Source organism: Chenopodium quinoa, unplaced genomic scaffold (assembly GCF_001683475.1).
Source record: "Chenopodium quinoa cultivar QQ74 unplaced genomic scaffold, ASM168347v1, whole genome shotgun sequence".
NCBI classification, from domain to species: Eukaryota; Viridiplantae; Streptophyta; class Magnoliopsida; order Caryophyllales; family Amaranthaceae; genus Chenopodium; species Chenopodium quinoa.
This window is the reverse complement of record NW_018743792.1, coordinates 3,741,164-3,756,261: the sequence shown is the minus strand read 5'-3', so window position 1 is coordinate 3,756,261 and position 15,098 is coordinate 3,741,164.

Below are 15,098 nucleotides of genomic sequence, written 5' to 3'. Positions count from 1 at the left end.
GCCCATATGACTGGGATAAAAAAGTATTATTATTTGAATGCGAACACTTAAAATTCTGAACAGGTGCTATGACATATAACAGCAATTGTCATCTCACGCACCCTCTGCTAATCTCACTTCCTGCCATCAGTTCTTTTTTAAAACATCAATCGACAAAGTTAACCATCGTTAGCTGAAGGGTTCATTCATCAAAACTCAAAGAATAGCTCTTCACATACACCTATAGCACACTGGATTAAAGCTGGTCACTCGCAGTCTAGCTCTCTTCATGGTTTTTTAAGAGATTGCTGACAAACAAGTGTGAATTTCTCTAGGCTTGAAGTCAAACATATATTTCAGAATGTAGAAATTTTGTGGTAATGAATTACTTCAGATGGCACAAAAAGACCAATCTCTAACCGAACTCTAAGCAGTCAGCTCTCAATGTGAAGATAGCACTTGTCAGTGAATTGTAAAAAGTGAAATGTAACTCCAGACATACTACTGCGGTGCTACCCAAGACATGCATGGAAATGGATGAAACTAGAACAAGTTATCCTAAACTTTTGATGTTATATATGTGGTCACTGGTCAGTATGAAGCTATAAAGCCACACTAGCATGAGAAGCTGACATAGTTACTCCAGAACCACCTTTAGCAATTAGGACAATTAAAAAACAGCAACCAAGGATATATAATTGTTAAGTACAATAAAATTTGAAGGATAACACTGAAAACAGTGTTCGTATCTCACCCAATTTGCAATGTATCCTGGTAAGTGGTAATACTCTGGCTTAAACAGCGGCCCTGGATCACAGTGAAGCCAACCAGTAGACAAGTCCTTCATACATACCAAAGAAAAATACAACAATTAGTCAGGAGATATATTTTGATTTCTTAGAAAATCCTTTATCATTAAACAACAAAAGGATGTACCGTTCTTGGACATGTTAACCACTCAAACCGACCCATGACATTTGCAAGCTGCAATAAAATATAAGGTTTAATAGATCTATACGTGAAATTGAAGTAAAGAACATTATTGTCTCCTCAAGGGAGATTCAACTTTATGCCAGGGTTAACTTATGCTTGTAAATGCCAGCTGCAATAAATCCTTCCCAAGTTTTCTTAGGAGAAAGCTTAATCAGAGGAATTTTCCCAAAGAGAAACCCAAATAAATAAGCCACAATGTCATTTATGACGATAAGTGATGCAGGAAGAAGAAACCTGCAATCATGTCAGACCTCAGTTATTGTCCTCAACAGCTTTAAGAAAGAAGACAATATGTAGCAGTGTATAAGAATGAAGGATGACAATTCACCATAGAAGCCATGATACATCAGCAGGGAGAACAAGGCTATAACACAGAATCTCTTGTCAAAGTCACAATCACATTTATGCTAGTAAGTCAGCATTATGTATGAATGGCTTTGCCAGATCCTCTAATTTTCACATCTTAGCCTTACGAATAAAAAAGGCTTTTAATTAATCATACAATATCATAATTTATCACACCCAGGAACAAACTACAGTCTAAAAATATATTAAAATCATTTGAAGATTGTGTTGTTTATATTCAAAAGACAGAAGTTTCAATAATCTTCATACAGCATTCTCACCTTTTGGTGCTATTATTTTATTCATGAGAAACACAGAATCCAAAAATGTATACCAAATTCACAAACTAAAGCTCATCACAGTGTCTAACACTTCTACTTCCTTCTAACAGGAATGGTTTAATGGCACAATTGAACAAATATAGGCAAGAGAAAGAAAGAGGATTTCAAGGAAATACAGATACATCATAGTTTATACTTTAAAGTAAGAACACAAGTAACAATAATCTCTAACCTCAATAAATAATTTCTAAGTGAAACTCTTATGCAAACCAATAACAAATAGATGAAGAAACAAATAAAAATGTTTGTTCCCAGTGTATGAAAAGGCATGTTTGAGCTTCTGACCATGTAAACCCAATTACATGGAATTGTTCCTCCCAACATATATAGTCCTTCATTCCTTCATTCCTTCCTCTGCAGGACCCCAGAACCATCTGGAAAACTACACATTTAGGATCCAGATAGACGAAATATACTTGAAGCACAAGATATACATTGCACTGATACTGCTAATTGATAGCCTGTAAGGACAAAAAAGCTATGGACTCTAATTATGATATTACAAAAAACGACACTGAGAGATTATCTTGCAAGGTCATAGCTCATCCTTTTACAATCTACTGAGCTTTTACGAGAAAACTGGATGCTTCCAAAATCCAAACATCCTAGACTATTTTTTTTTCGCAAAGGTGCTACATGGTTATAGACAATCCCCCATAGAAAAGTTTTACATCTGGTTCCTACACCATCCTGCCTCCTCTCTAGACAAAGCAATCATGCTAACTAAAAGAAGATATGATATAAGAGGCACCCAAGGGAAGTGGAGGAAATAAAAGATATGGCATAGACAAAAGAACTAAAATAGAATTATGCTTACGCGAACATCAATCAAATTCAGACTAAAGGATGAAACAATACATCTTTGCTTCGTTTTCCCTTTTTTTTTTTATCTTTTTGCTTCGTTTTCCTTTTTTTTTTATATCTTTTTGCTTCTGGAAAAAGTAATGCAGCTTTCTTTCAAGGCATCTTTAGTAATAAGATATAACAAAGGCTATGTTCTCTTCACCTTACTTAGAAGCTTATTATTTTATCTTTGTTATAAGACCAGATTAGACCAAACCAGAAAATATTCAAACTCGACCATGTCTGGACATGTTTTATCATTTTCTTATTGTTAAAAGAACTTTAATCAATGGATTAGATAGAACTGACATTTAGACGAATCTAACAAGATTTCTCACTTAATAATTTCTTACAGATTTGCATACACAAGTATAATACATTAAAAATTATACTTAGAAGGCTGATTGCAATCAGGCTCACACAAGTAGAATTGGTTAGAAAAACATTGGAAAACTATAATAAGGGAATAGACAATTAGACATCTATACTCAACACTCAACTTGGGTATGGAGACACTTCACACTTTATTTTAAACTAAAATCATGGAAAATAGTCATGTCCAACACTTGGAAAATAAAGGTGTCTGACAAGAATAACCAAGTCCAGGTAACATAAGGAATAGTATTTATTGACTAGAAACATCAGCATAGAAGGAATGCATGTCTCTTACAATATCACAGTCTCAAGCAACAATACTTCCACTTTTGGAGGACATACTTAGCAAACATTGTAAAGGGACAGGTTCCAGACAACTATAACACTTGGGGCTAGGGAAAAAAAAAAAAAAAAAAAAACCTTCCACACTTGCAATTATACTATAGTCCACTTAATATATCAATTATGTCTCCATTTACAAAACAAGAAACAAAACAGGAAAGCTGACCAACCTACGATATACAAGAAATAACAAATAACCATATGGTATTTTATAAGAATGCTAACAAGCCTATACAATACTTTGTCTGAAGTGACAGTATTGACAAGCCGCTGACTGAGGAATCGACCATAGACAAACAAAAAAAACTCACCATTCATCTACCTGCATCAATGTCCGTCCATCTTAGTCAACTAAACATTGCCAAAAAATTGCAATAAAAATCACAATAAAATCGTAAATATAAACAACAATTTAATACAGAATTAGCAAGAAAATAAACATATCTAATCCAAAAACTAAAAATCGCAAAAAATTGAAAAAAAAAATTAGAGAAAACAACCAAAAACAGTGTTAGCAGGATTCATTGATTATATCAATCGACTCCAGTAAACGCTCAAAATTTGAATAATTCGGCAATCAAATTGGGTTTTCTACCTTGCATGATTATATCGACCGACTACGATTATTTATTATATCAATTCAAATACGAAATTTTACCCAAAAATGTTAAAAAATCTCTCAAGTTTTGATAATAATTATTGCTCAGAAGTATCAGGTGATAACTGATATCTAGTGTTAAGGAAAAATATCAGAAAAATTACCTGGTGGTCGGTAGCCAACGCACGAAGGACGTGAAAGGAATGGTGTCCTTCCAACAAGTGTATTCTTCCGGTAGAGGGTTCAGAATTATTACGGAGCTAATTCTTCAGTAAGGTCAAGTGATCGGAATGCCTAGGTGGAAGTCGCTTCCGATCAATAATATCAATGTACAGTTGATGTTACAGCTTAATTTTAACTAAACCCTTCGGGTCGAACCCAATCGAATCACCGATCTTAGACGACGAATTAATCCGAAAGGATTTAATGAGTCAGCAGAGTTTTACGAATACAGACGTCGGAAATCGAGCCTAGGGCGTCGAGACCGAGCGTCGCAAAATTACAAGCGACAAGTACGAGTGTAGCCCTAGCACCACAATGGTCTAACCATGTGGATGCTAGGCTAGTTCGAGCTAGCATGCACCTAGCATGGCTAGGCGCACCATCGCAAGCTCAAGGCGCACTATCGCAGCCTAGGCATGCGCATGGCAGCCTATCGCAAAGCACCACAAGCCCCAGGCAGCCCATCGCAGCTAGCAACGTGCTACCCTTGGTGCCTGGGTGCGCATGGCAAGCCATCGCAAGTGCCACAAGCACCAGGGCAGCCCATCGCAACTAGCAGTGTGCTAGCCTGGGTGCATGTGGCAGGCTATCGCAATAGCATAGCACCACGCACAGCACCATCGCAGTGCTAGGCACATGCGTGTGTGCATGTGCGTGTGCACCACCGCCAAGCAGCACGCAGCTATGTGCTTGTGTGCGTGCCTTCGCATGGCAGCACAAAGCACAACGAGCTAGCAAGCAACGCTAGACTTGCGTGCATGGGCACCATTGCAGGCCACGCACCAAGCACAGCGCACCTATGTGTGTGAGTGCCTCGCACCAAGCATAGCAGTGCTAGGCACTAGCTGATGCGTGTGCGAGCGTTGCGTGGTGCATGGTGCGTGGTGCGTAGGATGATGCGAGGGAAGGGCCAGCATGCGTGGCTCGTTAGCAGCACACATGCTGACTGTGCTAGCAATGGCGCGCAAAGGAGGTGTGCGTGGGTTGTTAGGGCCAGTGCGAGCAGTATGTGCTAGCAGCGCCCAACGCCAGCACACAAGCACCAACACCAGCCCAGCAGCAGCACGCACTGGCTGGCTGGCTGGGTGTTAGGCAGCAGGGCACTGCTAGCTGGCAGCCAGCTAGCCCTCCCTTAATCCGGTTTGTGCAAGGTTGTGGGGAACCAAGTCAAGCCCTTGGGGAGCAAGGCATATGGTCCCCCACCTAACCTTGGCCACCTCTCCTTTGCATGAGAACATGCCACTTGTCGCAACATGATTAACTTGATTATTTATTTAATTTGGAAATTAAATAAATGATTGATTTTCAACACTCCCACATTGGTGGAGGATGAAAAACCAAGGGTTCATTTCCCTATAAATACCATGCTTGGGTATTGGGAAATATACAACCTTGAGTGGAATAAAAAAGGCAACTCTAAGAAAGAGTAAACCTTTGATTCGTAAAACTCATAGTTATTTTGTCCGGGTCTTGACTAACCTTCAAGACTTAGGATGCTCGGGTCGGGTCGAGGGTACGATCCGTCGGAGATCTCGTGTTTTCGGGATTTGAAGTAAGAGATCTTTGGGAGCGAAGCACGCGTCAAAGGTATTATTCTTGTTCTTAATCTTGTTTGATTAAGTTTAATATGCTTGTTAATTGTTTTAATTAAAGGGCGAGTCTTGGTGTGTTTCCTTCCGCGTAGTGTCGGGTCACTACGAAACCCTACAGCGGTATCGGAGCCACGCTCCTTTTAATTTTTGCAATTATTTTTTATTAAGGTGTTTTAAAAGAATTTAATTTTCTGGTTCATGTTCTTCTGATTAGATTAGATGCTCATTTTAATTAATTTTAAAACTCGATTTTATTTTCGATTTGGCTGTTAAACCCAGATTTTGGCTCAAAAATAGTGATTTTTGGGTGGAATCGACATTCTGGAATAGATTCATCTCTTTCAGGATTGTCCAGAAGCCAAATTCGAACCAGAAACCTAATTTTTCTGGGGTTTTCCGTTTTTCAACGAAAATTTTAATTCTTTTTAAACTTTGATTAATGCAAGCATTACAAGGTTAGATTAAATGCACATTTTCATCACTAATCTACTGGTTTTAAAATATCCTTGAGCATAATAATGGAGTTTTTATTAGTGCTTAAATTGATATACCAATTTTTCACATAAACTTGTTTTTCACAAATTTTGCAAATAAATTGCAATAAGGTGTGAAAACTTTTTCTGATTTTGTAATTTTAAGTTCCCTATAATTTTAAAGTTCTAATCTTTAAAGGTTTAAATGATTGGAACCCTAACCCTAAATTCCATGTTGAACAAAGTTTGGATTTTTTCATGTTTGGTTGATTAAAATCCATTAAGTTCAATTACTTGTGAGTAAAATTTGATTAATCTTCATATTGGAAGATGTAATCTTGGTATTTTACACAAGTATGCAAGTTGGAAAATTTTTATCATTAAATGGTTGATTTATCTTTCCAACTCCCATTTGTCAAATCCATTATTAATTTGCATATTGGCAAGATTAATTTGGACATAGCTCATTTTATTTTAAGCATAAAGTTAGACCTAATTTTGTTCAAAATTGAAATTTTAAATAATTTAGGCTTGTGCACCAATAAAATAAATTTTATTTAATTAGGACTTAATTTTATTTTATTTTATATTCCCTCAAATTAATTCTAAAATGTAATTTGAAATTAATTATTGTCACACACAAATCGGAACTAAATTCCGAGAATTGGCACGCAAATCGATGCAAAATCGCAAGCGTCACCAAGGCTAGCCAGGCTGCCTAGCAGCCCACATGTGGCTGCCTATGGTGTACGCAAAGCCATTGCACCAATGCGCGTGGTTGTTGTATGGCAGTGGGAGTGGTGTGCTGCCATAGTGATGGGTGCATGGCAGGGCTGCTGGAGTTGCTTGTGCGTGCTGCTGGGCAACGAGGCAGCAAGCCCCAGCCAGCCTGCCAGACTTTGCCAGGCACCAGCCAGCAAGATAGCATACGTAGCGAGCTGCTAGTGCTGGCTGGCGCAGCATGCCATGCTGGGCGTGGATGCTGGCACACAGCACAGCAAGCGCAGCACATGAGCTGCCTAGCAGCCATGGTGCGCATCCACCTAATGCTTGTGTGGGGTATTTTGCTTCATTTTGAGCTATGCGTTTTTGCAAAATTTTTGCCGTTTTAATAATTTTATATAATTATTTTAACGAGGCTAAAAACCTCGATTTTTGATTTTGCAGAATTTTGACAAATTATGGGTTATGCCGACTTTATTAATCGAATTAATTAAGTACGGATGCGGAATTTAGTGGGAGCTTAATTAAGTAAGTAAGCATTTTGCGTTTAGAAATAATGGATAAAACCACTTTGACTAGTTTTAATTAGGCGCGTTAATTGGATTAACCACCTAAGTTAGTTAATAGTTTTGCGTGTTTAATTATGTATTTCGTAAAATTGCATGGGCCATTCACAAATAGTGAATGGGTGAATGGAAGATTGTTTTCAAAACAGGTTCTTTGAAAATGGCAACTAGTGGGGCCCGACTAGGATAGAAAATACGGACTGTGTTCCGTTATGTATTTTTGTAAATCTAAATACGGTCTGCGAACCGTTAAGTATTTTTGTACTATTAAATTAATCTTAGTCGTTCTAGCTAGCTTCTTTTATTTCATTTTGGCCAAGATGTCTCAAGACGGTTCGTTTCGACGAAGACGAGCCAAGATGAAGACCCATGGAAATTGAAGATTTCAAGGGGTCATGATAGTTGTCAAATGCATCTATTTTATGCCTTATATATTGTTATTATATATGATTTCTAGATGCATGTCTAGGATTTCTATTATGTTGCGACGATTAGTTAAGTTCACTTAAATCAACCAACATAGAAACCCTAGGTCCCTTAATAATATTGAGCTAAAATTTGCCGTTCCAAGAACAACACTTACCGAACTAATGCGCGTAAGTGATGGATTACGCCAAAGCGAGGCATCACTACTTCCCTAGTGCTAGCTGGGCATCGCTGGCGCTGGCCTCGCATGCTACGCACTTGCTGGTCGCATATGCATCACGCACCAGCCATGCGCCACGCACCACGCACATGCTCGCGTCCATCGCTGCACTTCACGCATTGCTAGCCCACACATTGCTATCCCACACGCACATGTACACACTCGCACTAGCCAGTGCGAGGCAAGCGCACACGCACACGCACATGCATGCGTGGTGCTGCTGCCTAGCACCTAGCCAGCCATTGCACGCACACGCACCAGCCCACACGCATTAGCGCGGCTGCTGTGCGAGGCAGTGTGCGAGGCTGCAAGGCACACATGCACACACACGCATGCCCCTGGCATTGCGATGGTGCTTGTGCATGGTGCCAGGCCTTGCGATGGTGCCTAACAAGGTTTGTGCGCTGCGATAGGGCACCACATGCACCTAGGCACCACGCTAGCATGCTGCTAGCTGCTATGGGCTGCCTGGTGCCTGTGTGGCCTGTGATGGCTGTCATGGGCACCTAGGCACCCATGCTAGCATGCTGCTAGCTTGCGATGGGCTGCCAGGGTGCGCCTAGGCTGCAATGGTGCCTAGCACACCATGGTGCGCCTAGCACACACATGGTGCACCTAGGCATGCTATGAGCTAGCCTAGCCTAGCTACGGCTACGCTCATACTTGTTGCTTGTGATTTTGCGACGCTCGGTATCGACGCCCTGGGCTCGATTTCCAACGTCTGTATTCGTAAAACTCTTTCGACTCATTAAATCCTTTCGGATTAATTCGACGTCTCGGATCGGAGATTCGATTGGGTTCGACCCGAAGGGTTCAGTTAAGATTAAGCTGTAATATTAAATGTACCTTGATATTACTGATCGTAAGCGGCCTCCACCTAGGCATTCCGATCACTTGACCTTACTGAAGAATTAGCTCTGTAATAATTCTGAACCCTCTATCGGAATAATACACTTGTTGGAAGGACACCATTCCTTTCAATCTCCCACTTGTCCTTCCGGACAAGTGTGCATATTGTGTATAGCACATTTCCTTTGTCTCTTAATGTTTCTTCGTGAACTATAAGGTAAGATTCTTTGTCATCCTTATTACGTTCAGAAGTGGTTCTCGATCTTCGAGTTCGACTGTCAATAAGCAGGTGATTTCTAAAATCCATCTGAGCATGGCCATGCATTTTACAGTCTCACTCTTCGAGCGGCCTTTTAAACAACAAAACATTTTCCCTATTATTAGTAGGGGGACAATCCCAGTCTCGTATTTTAAGTTCTTCATACTAAGAGGACATAGACTCCCGAGTGTTCCCATTATGATCCCCAGTTACGGCAGACGTTTGGAAACATCAAAGAGCCTAGTACTCAAACAAGAAAACTTCACAATACTCATGGTCTGAGGAAATAAGTTCCGATAACCATAATGAGAAATGTACTTATGACAAAATTTAAATTTTCCTAAAGTACTCTCATAGGTCTTATCCAGTACAGTTCTAAACCGTACCTGTGCAAATAATTTATGACTGTCACGTCCTCGCAGCACAAGAAACGGTGCTGTAAATCATACTACACACTAATCTATGGCGGTCAGCAATCGTCCATCTGTTAGATGACCTCGATTAGGGATACTTTTCGATTTAATATTCAATGTTCACTTAACAGGTGTTTCTTTATCCAAGACATGGTCTTGATACCCTGTTTTGAATATTTTCATAAATCGAATGGACTCATTATTTAATTCTAAACCACAATTAAATAGTAATGGAGTGAATGATAATTTTGCACAAAAATTAATTACTCCATTAATGAATGGTTTTAGTATAGTGTCTTACATTAAATTAACCCTGTTTAATTAAAACACTTGTACAGGGAATATCAAAGCCAATCTCCTATGTGCTTCATTCCCATTTCCTCAACGTGTTTGTTGTGTTTCACTTGAGGCAAAGGTTTAGTCAAAGGATGGACCACATTATCATCCGTGTCGATCTTACAAATTCTGATTTCACCTTCAGATTTTCATTCCCTTATCATGTGAAATTGCCTTTGCACGTGTTTGACCTTCTGGTGTTCTCTCGGCTCTCTGGCCTGAGTGATAGCTCCACTATTATCACAATAGAGGTCTATCGGTCCCTTGATTGAGGGTACAACACCAAGTTCATTGATGAACTTGCGAATCCAAACAGCTTCCTTGGCAGCTTTCGAAGCGGCCAAGTACTCGGCTTCAGTTGTAGAGTCTTTAGTCGTGCTCTGCTTGGCACTCTTCCAGCTGAACGCTCCTCCATTCAGACAGAATATATACCCCGATGACTTGAAGTCGTCTTTGTCAGTCTGGAAGCTAGCGTCGGTGTAACCTTCAACAACCAGTTCTTTGTGGCCTCCATACACCAGGAATTTATCCTTGTTCCTTTTCAGGTACTTAAGGATGTTTTTGGCCGCAGTCTAATGCGCCTCTCCTGGGTTCGATTGGTATCGACTCGTTGCACTCAAGGAATACGATACATCCAGGCTTGTACATATCATGACATACATGATCGATCCGATTAGCGAATCATATGGGATCTGATTCATTCTTTCTCGCTCAATAGGTGTCTGTGGACACTGTTTCTTGCTGAGAGTTATGCCATGGGACATGGGTAAATGCCCTCTTTTGGAATTTTTCATGTTGAATCGAGCCAGTACCTTATCAATGTAAGTACTCTGGCTTAATCCAATCATCCTCTTAGATTTATCCCTGTAGATCTTGATGCCCAATATGTACTGTGCCTCTCCTAAGTCCTTCATTGAAAAGCACTTTCCCAACCAGCCCTTTACGGACTCCAACAATTTTGTGCTGTTTCCAATGAGCAGTATGTCATCTACATACAGGACGAGGAATGCAATATTACTCCCACTGACCTTCTTGTATACACAAGACTCATCTGGATTCTTGATAAAACAAAACTTGTTGATGGCTTCATCAAATCGCAGATTCCAACTTTTGGTGGCTTGCTTTAGTCCATAAATGGACTTCTTCAGCTTGCAAACCTTTCCAGCGTTGCCTGGATCGACAAAACCCTCTGGGCATTGCTGGCGCTAGCCTCGCATGCTACGCATTGGCTGGTCGCATATGCATCACGCACCAGCCATGCGCCACGCATCACGCACATGCTCGCGTCCATCGCTACACCTCACGCATTGCTAGCCCACACATTGCTATCCCACACGCACATGTACACACTCGCACTAGCCAGTGCCTAGCACTGCTTGTGCTTGGTGCGAGGCAAGCGCACACGCACTCGCACATGCACGCGTGGTGCTACTGCCTAGTACCTAGCCAGCCATTGCACGCACACGCACCAGCCCACACGCATTAGCACGGTTGATGTGCGAGGCAGTGTGCGAGGCTGCAAGGCACACACGCACACACACGCATGCCCCTGGCATTGCGATGGTGCTTGTGCGTGTTTCCAGGCCTTGCGATGGTGCCTAGCAAGGCCTGTGCGCTGCAATAGGGCACCACATGCACCCAGGCACCACGCTAGCATGCTGCTAGCTGCTATGGGCTGCCTGGTGCCTATGTGGCTTGCGATGGCTGTCATGCGCACCTAGGCACCCATGCTAGCATGCTGCTAGCTTGCGATGGGCTGCCAGGGTGCGCCTAGCACACACATGGTGCACCTAGGCATGCTTTGAGCTAGACTAGCCTAACTACGGCTACGCTCATACTTGTTGCTTGTGATTTTGCGACGCTCGGTATCGACGCCCTGGGCTCGATTTCCGACGTCTGTATTCGTAAAACTCTGTCGACTCATTAAATCCTTTCGGATTAATTCGACGTCTCAAATCAGAGATTCGATTGGGTACGACCCGAAGGGTTCAGTTAAGATTAAGCTGTAATATCAATTGTACCTTGATATTACTGATCGGAAGCGGCCTCCACCTAAGCATTCCGATCACTTGACCTTACTGAAGAATTAGCTCTGTAATAATTCTGAACCCTCTATCGGAATAATACACTTGTTGGAAGGATACCATTCCATTCACCTAGGAATGTAAGGTATACTAGGTATACAAGTTGTCTTGGTTAAGCTTAACGATATCAGTAAGGAGTCCTTAGATGTCGTGGAAAAAGAGATAAAATGTCAAGAATGCATTACATGCGACATTTTATCAAACCGGGAGTAGCTTGGAGCTATTAGCAATTGGATTGCTTACCTTAAGATATTTAATGATTAAGACATGCCAAAGCATGCTTAACCATTTCTTGATCTTTGGGATCTTGGAATCTTTTTATTCTCGCCCATAAGGGACAATTTTAAATGCGTGGATAAAATGCTCAATAAGATAAAATGCTCCATTCAGACAGAATATATACCCTGATGACTTGAAGTCGTCTCTGTCAGTCTGGAAGCTAGCGTCGGTGTAACCTTCAACAACCAGTTCTTTGTGGCCTCCATACACCAGGAATTTATCCTTGTTCCTTTTCAGGTACTTAAGGATGTTTTTGGCCGCAGTCTAATGCGCCTCTCCTGGGTTCGATTGGTATCGACTCGTTGCACTCAGGGCATACGATACATCCGGGCTTGTACATATAATGGCATACATGATCGATCCGATTAGCGAATCATATGGGATCTGATTCCCTCTTTCTCGCTCAACAGGTGTCTGTGGACACTGTTTCTTGCTGAGAGTTATGCCATGGGACATGGGTAAATGCCCTCTTTTGGAATTTTCCATGTTGAATCGAGCCAGTACCTTATCAATGTAAGTACTCTGGCTTAATCCAATCATCCTCTTAGATTTATCCCTGTAGATCTTGATGCCCAATATGTACTGTGCCTCTCCTAAGTCCTTCATTGAAAAGCACTTTCCCAAGCAGCCCTTTACGGACTCCAACAATTTTGTGCTGTTTCCAATGAGCAGTATGTTATCTACATACAGGACGAGGAATGCAATATCACTCCCACTGACCTTCTTGTATACACAAGACTCATCTGGATTCTTGATAAAACCAAACTTGCTGATGGCTTCATCAAATCGCAGATTCCAACTTTTGCTGGCTTGCTTTAGTCCATAAATGGACTTCTTCAGCTTGCAAACCTTTCCAGCGTTGCCTGGATCAACAAAACCCTATGGCTGTGTCATATACACAGTTTCTTCCAAAATCCCATTAAGGAAGGCGGTTTTGACATCCATTTGCCATATTTCGTAATCGTAATATGCAGCAATCGCTAGGATGATCCGGACGGACTTTAGCATTGCAACTGGTGAAAAAGTTTCATCATAGTCAATCCCGTGGACTTGTCTATAACCTTTTGCTACTAGTCTAGCTTTGTATATTGATACATTTCCATCTTTGCATGTCTTCACTTTGAAGATCCATTTGCAACCAATGGGTGTATAACCCTCGGGCAAATTCACCAAGTCCCAGACTTGATTTCAGACATGGAGTCCATCTACGATTTCATGGCCACTTGCCATTTTGCAAAGTCGGGGCTCGTCATAGCTTGCTTGTATGTCGCCGGCTCATCACCACCCATAACTAGGATGTCCTGATCATCAGTTAAGAAAATACCAAGGTATCTGTCTGGTTTAGATCTTTGCCGTTGCGACCTACGTAGGGTAATCGATTGAGCATTTACATTGTCTGTTTGACTCTGACCAATCTACTCAGATGCTTCCAAAGTATCTAGATTGTTTGTTTTGTCAGGTTGACTTTGTTGCTCGTCCTCTCGAACTTCATCGAGTTCGATTTTCCTCCCACTTGTTATTTTGGAAAGGCGATCCTTCTCCAAAAAGACACCATCACGAGCAACAAACACTTTCAACCGAACCATGTCTAACAAGGTCCAATTCCTCCGTTCGGACACTCTGTTCCATTGAGGAGTTCCGGGAGGTTTCAACTCTGAAAGAATGCCACATTCTTTCAAGTGATCGTCGAATTCATGGCTCAAATATTCGCCACCTCGATCCGATCGAAGTGCTTTAATTTTCTTCCGAAGTTGGTTTTCAACCTCTTTCTGAAATTCTTTGAACTTTTCAAAGGATTCAGATTTATTCGACATTAAGTAGATATAGCCATATCTACTATAATCGTCGGTGAAGGTGATGAAATATCGGTAACCTTGCCTTGCGGGTGTGCTCATAGGTCCACATACATCCGTGTGTATTAGACCTAAAAAGTCACTTGCCCTTTCTCCCAACTTTTAGAATGGCTGTTTGATCATCTTGCCTAATAAGCATCCTTCGCAATTTTCAAATGACTCTAAGTCAAATGAGTCAAGAACACCTTCTTGAAGAAGTTTCTTGATGCGTTTGATGTTAATGTGGCCAAGACGACAATGCCACAAGTAGGTTTGATTCGACTCGATGGTCTTAGCTTAGTGGTATCAACTTTTTTCATATGTAAAACATGCAATTTAATTGAACATAAATTTTTAAACTTGAAACAACTATTGTTAAAAGTTTTACATTTGAAATTCCTAGGTGTCCAACATCACGGATCATAATATGTTCAAAGCATGATAAAACTAGAAATAGTTTTAATTACATGTCATAGACAAAATAGTGCATGCAAGCACGACCGAAAAACCATCTTCGTCGTCTTTTATTCATGCACCAATACTTGATAAGCTTCTCACTTGGTCCCTGAAAAGGCAACATTAAGTGAGTCATACTTGGTATCCAATACCTTATGATAAGCTTAATCCACAAGTGTTAAGGAAGATACCTGAGGTGGTCGGAGTGATCCCCTCTTCCTTGATGAGCATGCATTCCCTCTTATAATGGCCTTGCATGCCACAATGGAAGCATCTCATCTTTGCCTTGACCTTCTTGAACTCCTTCTTCTTAGCTCTCAAGGGCCTTTTGGTCATTCCATAGGCAGTGGCTTGGCTGAGTAGTTGCACCACCTCCTTGAGGGAGTGTGTCTCCTTTCCCGCAGCGATATGCACTCTAAGTGCATCATAGCCCGAGTGGAGTGAAGCAAGCAAGATATGCCCCGCCATCTCATCTTCCAATGGAATTCCGAGAAGCTGCATGTTCTTGAAGAGCCTAGTCATACCAAGCACATGAGGTCGGAGGGGCATGCC